This window comes from Anser cygnoides, chromosome 7, assembly GCF_040182565.1.
Source record: "Anser cygnoides isolate HZ-2024a breed goose chromosome 7, Taihu_goose_T2T_genome, whole genome shotgun sequence".
Taxonomy (NCBI): domain Eukaryota; kingdom Metazoa; phylum Chordata; class Aves; order Anseriformes; family Anatidae; genus Anser; species Anser cygnoides.
Genome location: NC_089879.1, coordinates 29,380,641 through 29,396,016, shown reverse-complemented (window position 1 = coordinate 29,396,016; position 15,376 = coordinate 29,380,641). Strand labels below are relative to the sequence as shown.

The 15,376-nt window shown below is 41.0% G+C and overlaps 1 long non-coding RNA gene across 7 annotated transcripts in view; it reads right to left on the bottom strand.

The window, feature by feature from the left end:
- Positions 1–15,376, bottom strand: part of LOC106031698 (uncharacterized) — a 524,145-nt gene that overhangs the window by 436,317 nt on the left and 72,452 nt on the right. Inside the window, exon 1 of one of the 7 annotated variants that reach the window (XR_007159644.2) lies at positions 7,157–7,505. The exons of the other annotated variants lie outside the window; for them this stretch is intronic. This is a non-coding gene — a long non-coding RNA (uncharacterized lncRNA). Of the gene's footprint in view, positions 1–7,156; positions 7,506–15,376 lie in introns of those variants that run through there. 7 annotated transcript variants of the gene reach the window in all.

The window sequence follows — 15,376 nt, the reverse complement described above, 5'->3', positions numbered from 1 at the left end:
ATGTCAAAGATGTCAGCAGTCAAAAATGTCACTTATAATATGGGATTCAAAAATAAGTGAGCACTTCTATGTAGCATTGTTTATGGAGCTAAATGGTCATGCACAACTTACACATATGCTCTTACATTGGGACCAGATGTTCACATTGCTAGATTTACATGTCTGCTGAACTTGACAGCAGGGCATGATAAATATGATACAAGACTAGTCTTTAAGTTCCTCTCTCACATTTCCGCCTATCGCAACACATCTACAAGGGTCTTCTCAGTCAAAAAAGGAAGAGATGTTATGCTACCTAGAAAGTGGTATAAAAGTATAATACAGAAGTTTAAATTGCTAGCTATGAATGCATACCAGGCTTTCACCAGAAGGGACACACTGCCAAGGTCATCCTTCTCCGGGAGAACATTACTTTCCCTGGAACTACCAGGCATGAAGAATGCTTCAAAAAAGCATTTAGGCCCATGCATAGTTTGAAGTGTGTGCAGAAGTCCCTATCACCATTATAGCTGCTCAGATCCTTTAGGTACGCACATTTTAGTGCTTTGATGGACTTGAATGTCATTAAGTTAGAAAGTGTTTTTTTGAGATTGCCTCAGCACCCACCAGTTGCATTTTTGTTTCAGCCCTACACTTGACATCTGAATAAGCAGATGGAAATAAAAAAAGAGTACTTCTCATAAAAAAAAAATGTGTCCTATTACTATGCTTAACAAGACAAAAAATATTAGAAAAATTCAAAGGTACTCACCATATGCTGCATACAATCTACAAATGTTGACCTTGAATCAGCACAAGCAGTTCAAAAACGCTGGTTAAAAATGAATCAAGCTGAAAAGTCTTAGAAACTCAGTCCTAACATGAGCTGCTACTTCTGGCTTTGCACAATAATAATCAGTAGTTAATTTTCTTTTCTTTAAAAGAGAAAATTGATAGGGTGAGGAAAGGAAGTGTTTACTTATTTTCAGCCATCTTTCCTCTGAATAAAATCAGCCATGCTTTCTAGAATACCATGCCTCCTCCTCTTTCTCACTACTAAGACTGCCATCTTTTACTTAGGCAGACAGACAAGGAGGGAGCATATGGCCTATTTTGCTATGATGAAAAGCCTGCAATTACAGCAAAGAATTCCCATCATAATACTGTGAAAGCAGCACCACAAAGCTTTCATCTGAGTGCTGCTTCAGGTCACTCACCCCTCTTCCTTCAAACCCTGCAGGCCTCTGCTCACAAGCAAGAGAAGTTATTACTTCCCTATTCCAGTCAATAAAGAGTTGACTTTTTAGACTGGCTCTTACAAACTATACACTTTGTAAGGCACAAAAACAACATATGAACACACCTACTAATATGATTACAGTTACCAGTTTCTGCCTGCACCTGTGCAAGGCACACACACATTAAAGCAGTTATTCAACACAAACCATCCTTCGTGGTTCTGATTATTCCTGAGCTGCAAATAGTGCACTGAGGTGAAACGTTACCTTTCCTATAAAGATCCTCCAGGGGCTTGTAATAGCTTCTGAAACCCATGCCAATCTGAATTCAACACACTGTCCTTACCTTATAGGCTTGTCAGACTCATTAGCAAGTTTTTAACTCCCCTTACTGTGGCTGTTCTGCGGGGTATAAGCAACTTCATATCACTGGTAATGTTCTCTAAGCATTTTGATGCTAACGTTGCTTTCCCTATTGATTCTGCTCACTTGGCAACATTGATTTTTTTTCTTTTCCACATTACTCTTGTGATGGGGAAGCCACACCATTTGCATAAGCTCCTTTTTTATGCCCCAAGTTCAGCTGTGGACAAGCAGGCACTGTGCTGCTAGCGGAGTTACCTGAGGCAGATAAAAAGGGTCCAGAGAGAGTAACTGATGTAGCTGGCCTACTTACTACACAGAAAGGGCAACTCAAATACATATAATATAAATACGTATATATGTCTATACATAAAATACTTCTCAGCAAAAGAGTATTATTCCTTTCCGTGTTAAAAAAAAAATAAAAATCTTGCTTTATGAAAAAGATTGTACAGAGAGCACCTTCAGGTATGGTCACAGCATGTCACAGCTGTCCTCTGGTGGCCCATACCTAATGGATAGTATTCAAGCTGTTCAAGTCTATGCCAAGACCAGAGCAAAGTCAGTCTCAAATCAGGGAGCCATAAGTCCCTCTACAGTCTTTTATGTGTACCCAGTGAAAACTGAGGGCATCTGTGAACCTTGCCTGAAAGACCTTGAAAAAGTTTCCTCTAGTTTTGAAAGTAGCCAAATCGCATTGTAACTGAGAAAATACAGAATAGGTCCAGCCTGTTCGGATGTGTCTCTTTTTACCATTTTCAAGCCTTTTCCAGTAGCATACACTGTCAACGCAGAGATATGGGAGCGTGAAAGCATCATCACCTCTCTGTCTAGTTTTTAGAAAAGGGAACAAACAGTATTATCCCAGAATTTTTTACAGAGACTGGTATACAAGATGAATCACAGAAATTCCCAGAATATACTAAATACTACAGCATAGCCTGAGCTCTGGAGAATGCAGTCATTGCGTCCTGTACTCTCCCGTAGTACAGCTTTTCTGTGAATTTATCTGCTACCTTTCAGAAACTTACAAGGCTGATACTGCAGCCATTGAACCTTTTGAACACCCTGAAGCAACTAGAAAAACTTACCAATTGTTTTAAAAATGGCAGCAAAAATTCAATAGTCTTGATTTGTTCCAAGAAAGACTTGGCTGTAACAAAATTCCCACTGACTGCAAAGGGAACATCAACATACAGCCCTCCCTACCTAAAAGCACAGTCCTGGTGCGTGGCCAGGGGATCTGTACCTTAAAATACTTCACAAGAAACACACAATACAACAATTAAACAGGTCTTTAACGTGATGGAAAATTTCCTTCTATTTAAAATAGGTGGTTTAATTTTCTCTCTCAGATGGCTAATAAAAAGCTTGAAAAACATAGTTATTGGGGCTATAAGAAAAAAAAAAAGCCTTTGAAATTCTAAGATTTTGTTTTAAAATGTACTTTTTGCCCTTATGCCTCTGGAAAGTCAATTTTTTATTGCTTTTAACTACCCCAAGATGCAATTTCTTGCTGTGCTTCCAGGTTCCACCCAGTCAGTCCATGCAGTAGTACTGCAGGAGCAGACCCACGCATGCTTTTCCACACATGCTATCTTTGTTAATTCCAGTAATGCAATCCCAGAAATATATTACCACTCCATCACCACCAGTCATGTCTCTAGGCGCTCCTAAACACTTCAGCCACAGAAGCTGCAGCTTTGTAAAAGGATGCTTACTGTAATATCAAAGAACTGCACAATTCACATCACTACTGGCAGAGGTGAAGGAGACTGAATGGGGAAAAGCACATGAGACAGCCATGTAAGAGTCAGGCAGTTACTCTGAACACTGTCATAATTTTTCAAAGTTGCAACATACACTTAGGATTGTAGGCAGCTAGTTGTTTTTTTTCCAGCATGGATGCAAAAGGTCCCTGTTAATAATATTCCATTTTCAAGACCGTTTTTGCAAACAGAATAAAACCATAGCGATACAAAGTTAGTTTTCCATATTATGTAAAAATATACAGTAGATATAAAATACACAGTAGCTGATCTGAAAGCTATTCCCATTTACTGCAGCATATCTTTACATGCTCTGTTCCTGCAGCAATCTTTTCAGTGTGTAAAACACAGGGGTTACTTGAAATGAATATTGTTAATTTAAAATGACATTAATAAGCTATTAGAGCAGAAAGGTAAGCATACTGTGACTTAAACAGATCAGTCAATGAAGGCAAGCAGCAGCCTGGAGATGTTTTCTGGAACAGGGACTCTGCTGGTGGGAGCCATTTCGTTCTGAAGTGACAAGATTTATGCAGTTATCCTTCTCTAATGTAAACTCCTTGCAGCTTAGGGGCATTCTGTACCTTTCCGAGCCTCCCGCATTGTTGCCAGCGTACAAATACAGCAGCTCCTGTGTCAGATTAACCCTAAGCAGCAAAACCCCAAGGAGGGCTGTCTGCACAGATGCCAACGCCGACAAAAAGGAGCTGGCAGGGAGCGGCTGGATGCCAGATGGGGCCAATGCATCTCCTTTTCCATTAGGACTTTAATGCTTCTGTGTGTCGCAATCTTTCTTTCTTCTATATCCACCCCCCTCCTGCATTTATTCTGATCAACCCACTTGGGCAAACGAGATCAGATTTTAATGGTTATTCAAAGATAAAAGGTCAAGAACATTTCTGAACATCTCACTTCCACCGGAATATGCTTTAGGAAAGCAAGAAGTTTTGCAGAAGAAAATTCTTTTAGCAAAAGATTTCAGTAGCAATTATCAGAATATTTTCTTTCAGTAAGGTCAGGAGGGGTCTGTGTCTACTACTTGCTTAACTAATGGTAAATAAAATGGGAGAAATAATCCAACTCTCAAAGGAACTGCAGACCCAGGTACTTTGAAACACCCCCACCACCTTTCTGCATCTTTAAAAATGTACCAATTATCTCTCTGTCAGTAATCTTTTCCTCTTCTTCGTTCTTGCTGATCCTCTGGGAGGAATGACTATTATATAGGGATAAGAGCATTCCCAGGTGTTTTTTTTTCATATTTTTTATTTTATTTTTTACAGATACCTGTATATTTGAATAAGTAGCACATTTGAGTAAGCAGCACACTTTTAAATATTTGAAAGTTATCTTGTTGATTTGCTCTGGATAGTAGATAGCAAAACTCTACCTCCTGCACTAAGCTTAGTTTCTATTTTAAATAATCCAACAGAATCTTTTTCTTCCACCTCCCCATTGCTTCTTTTTAATATTTAATGGGAAAGGAAAATCCCTCTTGGGCAATTAAATGTGAAGTACAATAAACATAATTTTATATTGTTATATTATTAATCTAAAATGAAGGGGCATACATTAAACTGTACGGTACAGCAGAAATAAAACCGATTTAGAGAAATTCACACAGTAGAGGTGTCTGGAGATAACTTCTTCTGAATGTTGTGAGGCAAAATATATCGTGATGCTTGGACAAATTCCAACCTCCAAAGAAAATAAAGACAGAAATAAACATGTGTTTTAAAGTGTCTACAAAAACTGTCAAATGGTGATTTATTATGAATGTTATATAAAAACTGGGGGAAAATGTATTACAGAAGATTAGCTCCTTTATATGTGTGCCTTTTGAATAAGCAAATGAAGTCCCTTTGTTATTTACCAATTCATTTTAAATACAGATTTCATACAATGCAAGCACTTGGGATATTTCTCATTTTTAAAAATTAATATAGGAAGCAGGAAGATAGATTTAGAAGTGAACACAACACGTATTTGTAAAATAATTGCAGCTTATTGACCAAAACCATTAAAGGCAATGCAGACAGCAGCATTACTTGACAATCCTCATCGAGTTATTGATTCACTTCTCTGTCCCAAAAGCCCAGATGCTCAGGCTTTGTTCAGCACAGTGAACACAAAGGAAAAGGCACCTTTTCATTGCCACTGCCCAAGTCACTACTAGACATGCTCCTGTGCTACTTTTGGCAGGAAAGTATTGGTGTAAGGTGCTTGGAACAACAGAGACTAACACTTCTGACTCGGACGTGTCTTTGCAATTAGCACAAGGACTTCATCTCTGGCCTGAACAAATAGTGGGACTTCTCCAGGTGCCTCTTTTGCCCTTGTACAGGTATCTTAATTGGCATGAGGGGCTTACAACAAGCTGTATATCCCACGGTGACATCTTCACACTGCTTGCAAATGGCAAAATCCTGAAATCTGAGTTTCCTGATGGAACGCAATAAACCCACAGACCTCTTCTCACAGAGGAATGGATCCTGATGCTGTGAAAGTTCTGAGGGGCACCTGAAGTCAGATCGGGAGCACACACTTCAATAAACCAGCGAATGTTCACAAAGGAATTCAGCGTAGCAGGAAAGCCAGGCCACAGCGTGAGCAGAGATCTACATGCAGACCCTCTTATGGGCACCCAACTCATAAACTTGTCTGATTAAATTAACGTATGAATCAAATCTGAGAGCTGTAAGAGACATTAAGAACCAAGTACCTACTATCACGGAGGAACAGAGACCCTTAGCTCCCCCTGCCCTGCCCAGGTGAGCTACAAACACGGCTGCACAAGCTTCCAGGACGCACAACGTGGCAACCACTGCGGGTCCTCTGCCACATTCCCTCTCCACCCAGGCAGCTGCTCATTGTACTGAGTCTCTTCACAATCCTCATTGTTTCAGAGTCACATCTCAGCCACCTGAGACTGAGGGAAACTTTCTGGGGAGGGGTTTTGTGGAAAGGAAGTTTCTGCAACTTACCGAAGCTGTTTCACAAATAGCCCTCCACCTTAGTACAATGAATCCTCTCCAGCTGACCGCAACTGCTGTAGCCCAGCTCTCAGAGATTAATTTGGTGTGTGACTTCTTGATCATCCTGACACTGTTTGACAGAGGAATTCCCAGAGAAACACCACACTTTGTAACTCTTTGTCAGAACACAGAATGAGTTATCCACAATTAAAAGCCTGATTACAGGGTCATCTTCAAATTCTTTTCAGCTGTCCAATTGCAGATCCATTAGCAAAAGCACACATGGTTTTATTTCAGATTGATTGTCAGGAATATAATCAGACTTGATTTTATGGACATTATCCATGGCACGCCTGTGCTTCTGGAATGGCGCTAACCACTTTATCACATCTCAGTGTCTAAACTAAAGAACAGTTTTAAGGATCTCTGTATTCTGTGCATGCTGTGAACAATAACGTGCACGATGAAAGCAGCAATATATAACCACCACAGGTCCTACACCTACTTACAGCTGACTTTTGACAACTTGATGGCTGGTTGAATTTCTTTCAGTTCATTCTAAACAGTCAGAACAAAACTAGTTAGTTAACAAAAACACTATGCTGTGCAGTAACTACAGAATGAAAAGCATTTGTTCCAAGTAGGAAAATATTCGTACACTAAACCACTTGCTGCTCCACCCCACATACTTTGTTGATTGGGCTGGCATTCATCAGAGGTAACACATTCCTAACACAACTGGGACTTCAGTGCTATTGCCTTATCCATTCCCATCCCCACCCCAAACACTATGGGAGATGAGCAGTGTCTAGATCTTTTGTCGATAACTGACCTTTTTTTCTGAGATATCTTCTTCTGTGGACATGACCAGATCAAAAAGAAATGCTCTCAATCTCCGTACTGATTAAAGAACTTCCACTGACCACAACGAAATCACCACTATGGAAAGACCATATCACAGCAGAACTGAAATACAGCACTTCAGCTGTCAAAAGTGGAAGAAACAAGAGGTCAGGCAGTGGCAGAACTGTCTGTTCTTTGAATTAGAGAGAAAAGTGTCAGCCAAGAGGCAGGCTAAAAAGCAGCTAAACCAGGTGGCTTTGCTCTCTGGAAGTCTAACAATACCAAAGAGAAGCGACCTTTAGAAGCACTCAGTAATTCATTAAAGCACGAGGGAGCCTGCCAAACACAAGTCACTGTAAAATAAAAATGTAGTTATTTTACTTAGAGAGTTGGGTGGAAGGGAGGAGTACAATTGGCTTCTTGTAAGGAAAACAAGAAAAGAGGAAAACAGGGTGTTCTGTTCAAAATTAGCCTTATAGGAAATAAAAGTAACGAGGTAATGGTACTAATTATGTAGAAGGGGTACTTAGGTCCCATTTTACAAGCTCAGCCACTTGCTTACAACCTACCAGGTACAACTAAGAGCCAGTATCTGTCTGATGCTGGTACCAGGCAGCGGCATGCGTTCTAAGAATTTCACTCTGCAACTTCCCCTACTTGGAGAGAGGAAAACTGCAAATTGAAAGACAGCATTGTACTTCTCGGCAAATGATGGGTTAAAGATGTGGTGAAAGAAGTAAAGACAGCATGGAGAAGGGCCAGCAGGCACTAATGGTACATATGCAGAATAAAAGAGGGTCTTCCCATATGAGATCTCCCTAGAATACAACTGTAACAACTGCTCCCACTTCATTCTTCAAGGTAAAGCACACAGATAAAATGCAGAGCTGGGGAAGCTGGGACTTGAACACTTTTTCAGTCACCAAATGAGCGCTTTGTTTTTGACCTGTGATATTAGCTTATTCCTGTTCTACCTTTTGCCTTATTACAATGTTTTAACCCTTGCTGTATTCCCCCAAGGAACAATGGCTGAGAACTGACCGCATGGCAAAAAACAAGACTGATCAAGTACCACAAAACCAACAGAAACTGTCATCTGAATATTTTAGTGAATTCACATCAACAGTACTTGCACCCATTTCATGCCTTATCCAAGTAAACACACTAGAGAATGTGTCCGTCGGCAGGAATCAGGCAAATGAATAGCGAATCACAAACTCAAATACAGACTATTTGCAGGACTTGAATCCCACATTTGCATTCAGGTCAGAATTGCTGGTGACAGCAGGTTCCGTTCACATAAGCAGAAACAGGCACAGACTGTGGCTGCTCCGTTCGCTTTTTGACATTCAGAACATTCCTTCAGACTGCTACAGACCACACCTTGCTTTATTTCACAAAATTAAGAGACACAAAACTCAGAGCCGTTTCCAGGAAACTCTGAAGAGAGACATCTGTCAGAAAGATGACTTGCTTTCAAATGGCCTGCCTCTGGTACAGAGCCATCTGTAATGGCATTAGTGAGCATTAGGGGTGGAAGAGAGCACTAGTAAGGAGCTGATATGAAGCCCTACGCTACAGACAAGCAAGAAGCACTTTGTGTCCAGCCTCTTCAGTTTGCTGTTGTTTCTGAAGGAAGCCAGGCTCTTTGTATACGGCGTCTTTTTTCTTTTTTTTTCTTTTTTTTTTTTTTAAATGCTAAACTCCATCAATTGTGTCTGCTTTATGCTATTTTAAAACCCAGCCAGAAAAGAAATCAGGAGACTTCATAACTCTCGACCCCTCCTCAACCCCACAAAACTTGGGAAAACAAATGTGCTTTTGCAAAGCTTTGTCAGTCTCCCTGAGGCTTCTTGAGCCTCTGCACTTTCCACCATGGTAACTGTCTCTGTTGCTATTTTCAGTGAAAAAAGAGAATTCCCTCACTTAACTGCATTGTCACAAGAGATTAATGCAATGTGGGAGCTGGAAGAGAGGGAATTTAGTTTGCTTGGCTTTGTTCAAGGTAATTCAACCAGTTCCTTTGAAATAGCCCTCTGGCACCTAAGCTTTCTCACCACAGAAATTATCTCCTCACTGTGCTAACCCAAAGGTGATACCAACTTTCTACTAAAAGCATCTAAAATCTTAAGCTGTTTAGAAAACTCTCAGCAAGATCTGACTACCTCTTCTCTCTTCCTTGTATTGAGCTAACATGATGACTCTTCCCCACCTGTGCCTAACAGACACGAAAAGCAGAGCAATGCAGGTACATCTCTCTTACAGTGCTTTGCCTGGGAGCTGTGATGATTTACTTCAGCCAGGGAAGGCTTCACTTCCCTCGGAGAGGAACCCAGGGCAAGCAGCTGTGCTCTCTTCTCTCCGCAAAAGCAGGTTAACCCTCAGCCTGCCAAGAACCATACTAAATTTCACCAATGTCTCAGCCTCTTTAGTACTCACCACGATCCCGCAGGGAATTTCAGGTGATCAGCATCCTTTTAGATTGTACACTTCTTTTTCCTTTATTCACTATACTTCTCCCCTGTGTACACAAACACTTTTCTGGTCACATCATCACTCAGTATAAATCATCACGACTTCACAGCAAAGGGAAAAAGAATAAAGGTATTCACATAGACAGTGTGTGTGTGTTAAGAAGTTTGGGAAAATCCCCTCAAATTAAAACATGGGGTTAATTCACCAGTACTCCAATAAACGCTGCAGGCATCTCAAACTCCTTTAGGATATATAAAGCATTAAGATTGCTGTTGATGTTCAGAATTGCCAGAAACACAGACTATATCTAAGAAGCACAGAAAGGGATGGGAATGAGCAAAATGAAAGTGTACAGAGGCTCAGAAGTTAACCCACCTAGTTGCCTAGTTATCTAAGTTCTTCACATGTCCTATACGTCTGCCTGTGTCTGTGTCTACAACATCCTGGGAAGCAGGCTGTCGAGGTCACGCATACAGCAGAGTTCACAAACTCAGTACTTTACAGCTTTTTTCATCCCAATGGCCGTCTTCCACTCACTGCTCTTAGCTCATAGCACGGTGAAAAAATTACCCAAAATATGGCAGGTTGATATTCAAAGTCTTTCACTTCTTGCAGGGACTATAAAACACATTCCTGATTAAATTCTCTAACTTTTAAACCACAAGGTGTTACCTAACCTCCCTGATAAAGTTTCAGAATACTTCCTGATCACAGGAAATCAGAAGACAAAAGACAGTGAACTACTGCATAGTGTGCTGACTGAAACATCTATACAGGAGAACAGAACAAGAAGCTAATTCCGAGGACACTTAGCATGAGATAAATAAGCCCGAAAGCCAAGTTTTCACTGTTACAACAAGAGTTGGCTACCACGTTACTTCTCACTTCTCTTACTTGCTTGGCCTCAGTTAATATTTTGTTGTCCATTGAAAATCAAAAAACTCAGCAGAATCTGATGGCTACAATAGTCTACTAGCCCATACCACATGCAGACTGTGGTCCTGCCAAGTTAAGCAAAGTAAAATCTTGTGTCTCGCATCCTGGATATGAGCTGTTAACATTGATGTATTCAGTAAAATCTGAAGAGTAGAAAGAAAAAAATAGTGTTCATCCTCCTTCAATGGTTTTGCAAGAAACGGGTGCTTTAAGTGCCTGATTCTGTCCATAAATATAAATTCCAAGATAAATTCAGAGCTAAGAACAAGATTCAGAAAGGACTTGGTCTGCTCAAAGTAGGCACTGCAGTTACCCACAGTTTTCTGTAGGTAGCTCAAAGACAACTACATTCCCTCGGTCTATTAGGCAGCACTTTCCCTAAGTAATGCATTCATAGCACACACTTTAACAGGCTTTCTCTCATGGCTGACTCAGCTCCCTAAATATCTTGTGTTTTTCCTCCTGTTCTCCATCTACAGTTCAGAATCCAGTTTATTTTAAGCGCAGTGATATTCAGACAATAAGCAAACTGCTGGGGATGGTGTTCCATGCATATTTTAGCTTCTCATGTCACTTGGATGTCCTAGGGGTACAACATCAACTCTCTAAAAATAGAGGGAGAGAAAGAATGGAGGAGTTCTGTTCGTGTTTGTATTAGCTGTCATCTTAACTGAAGCAGATTAAACGTGGTAGAACTTTGAAGAACGAGCTTCCCCCAAGCCTCGCTGCTGGAATATAGCTCCCTTCCGTGGAGACAGCACGTCACACAGGCACAGACTGGCTAATTTTTCCAGGAGCCTGAAGAAGTGACAGGAGGGGAAAAAACATTTCCTAATTTTCAGACAGAAAGCAATACATAGATAGAGGAAATGCTTGGATTAGTCTACCATTATCTTGCCATGAAACATCATTGCCTAATGCTTCATTTGATGGTAGTCTCCCAGCAATAGCTTCTATTTTGAGGGACACAAACAAGTGGCTCCAGAATACATTCTGCAGCAGAGGACTGTGTGTTGAGGGTTTAAATTATCTGCATATCTTTAATCTTAATCCACAGAGCAACGAAGGATCTGCTAGTTATTTATAGCTGGGCTGGGGTGAGCTGCTGTGAGCAGGGTAATTGAAACAGTATTTCAGCCTGTCTGCCACTGATTTGGGTAATAGCTGCTGTTAGCTATGGCATAATCACAACACTAAATGGAAAATAAAAAATAAAAAAATGCATTAAACACATGCTTTTATGTTATGTTTTACGATCGCATCTTATTTTTTATTGTATTTCCAAATTCTGTTGTTCCTTCCTTTCTGAGATCAATTTACTTGCCTGGCAGCAGTTTGCTATATTAAAGCTCAGGAAAGCTGATCTGCTTTCTCTTATTCTCTGGATTAACAGAGCTTTCAGCTTGAGAGCTGCTAAATTCCAAAGACTGAGGGCTGTGACCTCTTTTTAAAGTCGCTGTTATGCTATAGAATCATTTCATGCAAATTTTTGTCCTTTAAATAATAATCTTTATTACTCAAAAATATGATTTTGTTCTTTTCTCAAGCTGCTAAAGTAGCACAAAGAAATCTCAGAAGAATCGGTCTATGAATTTTTCAGCAAATGTTGTTAATTCTGCTATCTATTACTTGTCATATACTACATTTGATATTTGGCCATGATTTCAGTTAAGTGCTCTAGTGCTGTTGCAAATCAGGAGAGATACAGCATGATTTACAACCGTATCCACTACTTCCTCTCCTTTTAAAGGAGAAAGTACTCCCAGGCAATGTATATTACCTTTGGATGTTATGCCCAAGTGCCTTGCAGTTCCTCAGCCAAGTGACAAATACTGGCTTAAGTCCCCGCTTTTCCAATCTTAGTGACTTCTGGGTGGGTCATACCCATCCTGTATTTTCGCAGGAACCTGCTGACCCATGACAGCTTTCCCATCACCCTCTTGCGAACTGACATCATAGGCCCCCGTGCCTTATATTCTGCTCGCAGCACCCAAATCTGTAAACTTTTAGTCACTGAATGCAAAATGACAGTCCCTTGGGAAACAGACTGCTCACCAGATTTCCCAAGTCTATCCACATTTGTGCAGACACATCTGCCTTCAACAGAACAGACATCCAGGAACTCTTCCAGCTATAATGCCTGGACCAGGAAACAGTCACGATCTACCCTGTGCTGGAACAAGGACGTGGAAGTCCTGGAGCAGATTCCCTAGAAAAACAACCCTAGATTCTGAATGCTCCAGAGCAACTGAGATAGTGGGAACCAGCTTGACGCTGCTGGTGCTCCAAGAATCATTAGCACCACTGCTCAGGGCTCTTGAGAGCCCCAATCCAGGGCAACACACCAGTTTTAATGGCAGCAAACCAGATTCATTTCCAGTAATTACTGCATGCGTTTTGTCAGAAGGTCCTCAAAACTGGCAAATTTATGTGAAACGTCAAACTTGACAAATATGTATTTTCCTCAGAAAAATTGACTTCAAAGGATTTCCAGCTTGCAGGCCTTAACTGTCAAGCATGAGAACATACACTTCTAGGCATCCCAGCCCCAGAACCACCTCTGCAGCAAACCCGTAGGCTGCAGATCTGTTGTCCTCAGTCTCTGAATTTTAAATGCTACATCTTCCATTATCTTGGGAGCCATTGAGACTAGAGTCTTAAAGCCTTTTCTCAGGCTCAAACTTTAGTCCTCAAAACTTAATCCAATTCTGAGCTCTGCTCTGACTTCTAGACGTATCTGACAATATTCTCTTTCAGAATCTCCTACTAAAAATCACAGACATCACCATCATGATATTAATAAGAATTTGAGAAGAAGGGTTTGGGCTGAACATAAAAATTCACTTGTAATCTAGCTGGACTCAGTCTAGTTTACTACCTCTGTAATACCACCCACTCAAAGATACTGAGGAACGACTTTTTAGAAGCATAACTATGAGCTACCAAGTATGAAATCTAATAGTTGCACAGGGAGCAAAATTCATGAAGTGCAGCCAGGCTACCCAGCATGCAGTCACACACCAATTGTTGGCTAAAGGCAGGCATTTTATTCAGTGCCATTTGCCACGTTCCTTTCTATATACACACTCTTTGAAATGCAAAAAGAAATTCTGGTATTTCCAGAAGGAAACTCGGAAAGTCAAAGAAGAAATCCTGCTGGGATGAGGGGTTCAGCCAAATGAATCAAAGGGACACATGTGCCACCAGAACACAGAGGGCAACAAAGATCTTATCATATATCTATTAGCAGTAATTTATCACTTTTCTTTCTCAAGAGATAGCATTGGGATTTTTTTTTTTCCAACTCCAACAAGAACCTGTTCTGAGAACAGAACAAAAAAGTTTTGTGGCTTGTTACAGGGAAAAATACCATCATCTGCAGTATCTCAGAAGAGGTCACTTGCTTCCTTGGAAAGATCACAGAACAAGGAAGAAATCATAGTAAGGGCACTCTGATTTATGAGTGCCTAGAGACCCACTGAGAAAACCTAATCCCATATAACTGCTGTGCAGAAGCTAAAAGGCAGCCATTTAACCTTTGGACTGCCACTGCTACACAACCTAAAAAAGCATCCATGTGAAGCCTTGAAATGATGGAAGTTAGAGTTGGGAAAGACTTGTTCTTCTAGCATGGAGTCTGGCCCCCTCACAGTGCCAGAAAGAGTCCCCAGACAGATAATTCATCAATTACAGATTTAAAAAATCGCATTTCTAGATTTGAAAATAATACTCCAAGGTAGACAGTTCCTCATCTGAGCAGCCAGTACTAATGTATTTTTCTGTTGTACAGTCACTCACTGCTCCTGACACAGGTTCATATTACCGTGGTAACTTCTTTTTCATAGCAGAGACGTGTTCTGAGGAAGCCAGGATATAATTTTACAGACACATAGGCTTGGGTGAACTCTGCCTTAAGGATGTTGTTATTTAATGGTAAATACACTACTGTACACAGCTGCAGGGAGGGTGAAATGTTACTTTTCAGTCTAAAAAAAATGTCTACGAGAGAATAGAACTGGTAAAATTAAAATCAGACGGATAAAGTTGTTCAGGTATGATAGTCACAAGGGCTCTGGCAAGGCTACCAGCACAGCAAGGAGGCACCCATAAGCACAATGCCCTCCCAATCACTGAGGTTATCACGCTGCAAAATGAGCCTCTGGAGGAGCAAACCTCTGCAGGTCACTGTCCCAGGTGGGTCTTGCTACAGTTACTGCCCCTCTTCAGCAAGTCACCACACATTAAACCAGGTATTAGAGATGAACTTCTTCAAATGCGTTCCTTTAGCGGAACATGCATTTCCCAGAACAGGACTCAATATTTTGTCAGCCTTCCTCCACCCTGTGCTCCTTCTGTTCTCGCAGTAATGCAGCTGAGCCCAGCCAGCGGCCAACCCTGCCTCCTGCCCTCTCTGCTACGGTGCCTGTGTGGGAAGCCATACAAACCTCTGAGCCATCAGGTGCATGTCGTCCCCCAGAAAACAAACATTTAAAAAAGGATTTTCTTCTGTCTGCCTGTATATGGTCTTCCTTCCAGAAAGGCCTCCTTCCTCTGTACCATTCTTCAGCACCATGTCCATACGAGCTCCTCACATCACAGGGTATTTTCAAGTTCATGCTGTGCAAGGCTTAGACTCGCTCATACCTCAGTGTACATTCATGCACAGCAGCATGTGGAACAGCGGAGAGGAGAAAATACGACAATTCAATGACTATTTTGTGATGGATCAGAGCCTGAAGGAAGCCGATGGAAGAGCAATGTGGTTTGCACACCATACTGCTCAAGCAGTTCATAAGAG